Below are 330 nucleotides of genomic sequence, written 5' to 3'. Positions count from 1 at the left end.
TCCATTCTCCTCTCGGGATCTTGGGCATGCATGCACACGCGCCCGGCATGATTTTAAGCCCCCGGGTCCGGAACTCGAACCGTGGTTGACCACATGGGAGTCCAGCAACATAGCCATTACACTAACTGCTGGTCCCTAAAATGAAATTATTCTGTATGTGTCTTTGGCTTGTTTTTTTCCCTTCTCCTCAGCTTGTTGAGAGTTCTCCATGTTGCTGTGTGAAGCTGCAGTTCACCGTCTTCATGGATGATAATGATCCACTGTGCAGGGAACCCACCAACAGACACTTGACCTTTTTTTTTTTTTCAAATGTTCCTCAGTGACTTTAAT

The sequence above is a fragment of the Tupaia chinensis genome, unplaced genomic scaffold (genome assembly GCF_000334495.1).
Source record: "Tupaia chinensis unplaced genomic scaffold, TupChi_1.0 Scaffold140061_1, whole genome shotgun sequence".
In the NCBI taxonomy this organism is placed as follows: domain Eukaryota; kingdom Metazoa; phylum Chordata; class Mammalia; order Scandentia; family Tupaiidae; genus Tupaia; species Tupaia belangeri.
Note: the sequence above shows the minus strand (reverse complement) of the source record.